We start from the raw sequence: 1642 nt of genomic DNA on the forward strand, positions 1-1642 counted from the left end.
TTTTTATTACTTTTGCCATTTATTTTTCTTACAATTTTATATTATTTATTATTTATTAATTTATTTTTTTCTCTCTCTTGGCAGGTTTTTATAGTTTATGATTAGAAAAAACCCGTCAGGACTATTACTCTTTGACAAAGAAATCTATCGTACAATTCGCAAAAATCAAAGAGAAATAAGGCGTAGTTTACGCTACACGAAGAACGAGCGTGAAGACGATACTCAAACCCCAACCGAAGAGATGGCCGAAAATCCAGGCAATCAGTTGTCTCCTGCAATTGCAGCTAATCAAAATCCTGCTCCACGTACTATGTATGATTATGCTAAACCTTCTTTAACAGGAACTGAGTCTAGTATAGTTAGACTTGCTATTGCTGTGAATAATTTCGAACTAAAACCTAACACAATTCAGATTATACAGTAGTTTGTTCAGTTTGATGGTTTGCAAGATGAGGATATTTGGCTAATTTTCTTGAATTTTGAGATACATTCAAAATTAATGGCGTTTCTGATGATGCCATTTATCTTCGGTTATTTCCCTTTTCGCTGTGAAACAAAGCTAAACAGTGGTTGAACTCGTTACCACGAGGGTCTATCACTACTTGGGAACAAATGACTGAGAAATTTTACTAAAATATTTTCCGCCAGCTAAAATGGCTAAATTGCGTAATGATATCTCTTCTTTTGTGTAGATGGATTTAGAAACACTTTACAATGCATGGGAGAGATACAAGGACTTACTGAGAAGGTGCCCTCACCATGAGTTACCACTTTGGCTGCAAGTTCAAACGTTCTACAATGGTGTGAATCCCTCGACAAGACAAATGATTGACGCAGTTGCTGGCGGAACCATCAACAATAAAACACCGGAAGTTGCCTATGAATTCATAGAGAAGATGTCACTGAACAACTATCAATGGCAAGTTATGAGGATAAAGCTAATGAAAACAGCCGCGTCTATAACATCGATTCAGTCACCATGCTCTCAAATCAGGTAGAACTTCTCAATAAAAATATTGACGGTTTACTTGGTTCTACGCAGGTACATCCAGTAAAGAGGTGTGACTCAAGCGGAGGAGGTGTAAATACAGAATATCAATCCTTCAATCCCACAAACGAAGAGGAACAAGTCAACTATATGGGTAACAATAACTTTAGATCTCAAAATAACTCATACAGTAATACTTATAATGCAGGGTGGAGGAACCACCCAAATTTCTCCTGGGGTGGTCAAAGGAATCAAAAGCCACAAAATCCTCAAGGTTTTCAACAGCCACCTTATCAACAAGAGAAGAAACTGAACCTTAAAGAGATGTTTTCTAAATTCATCTCGGTGTCAGAAACCCGTTTCCAAAATACCGAGATAGCACTTAAGAATCAACAAGCATCGATCCAAGAATTAGAAACTCAGATAGGCCAGCTGTCCAAACTAATCTCCGAACGACCACAAGGTAGCCTACCAAGTAATACTGAACCTAATCCAAGGGGACACCTCAATGAAATTAGCACTCAAGATAAGGAAGGATTCATTGCACCTGAACCAGAATTACAGCAAGCCAACACGATGAACAAAGGACGAGAAGAGGTAAACAATAATGATCCCAAATAGGTAAGTACGAATCATGAACCTCGTGTGCCATAT

At 37.9% G+C, this 1642-nt stretch overlaps 1 non-coding gene across 1 annotated transcript; it reads right to left on the reverse strand.

The window, feature by feature from the left end:
* Positions 1 to 659: 659 nt before the first annotated feature.
* LOC128293461 (small nucleolar RNA R71) lies at positions 660 to 766 on the reverse strand. Its single transcript, XR_008283643.1, has one exon. It is a non-coding gene; the product is annotated as a small nucleolar RNA R71 (small nucleolar RNA).
* Positions 767 to 1642: the final 876 nt, after the last annotated feature.

Source organism: Gossypium arboreum, chromosome 5 (genome assembly GCF_025698485.1).
Source record: "Gossypium arboreum isolate Shixiya-1 chromosome 5, ASM2569848v2, whole genome shotgun sequence".
Taxonomy (NCBI): Eukaryota; Viridiplantae; Streptophyta; class Magnoliopsida; order Malvales; family Malvaceae; genus Gossypium; species Gossypium arboreum.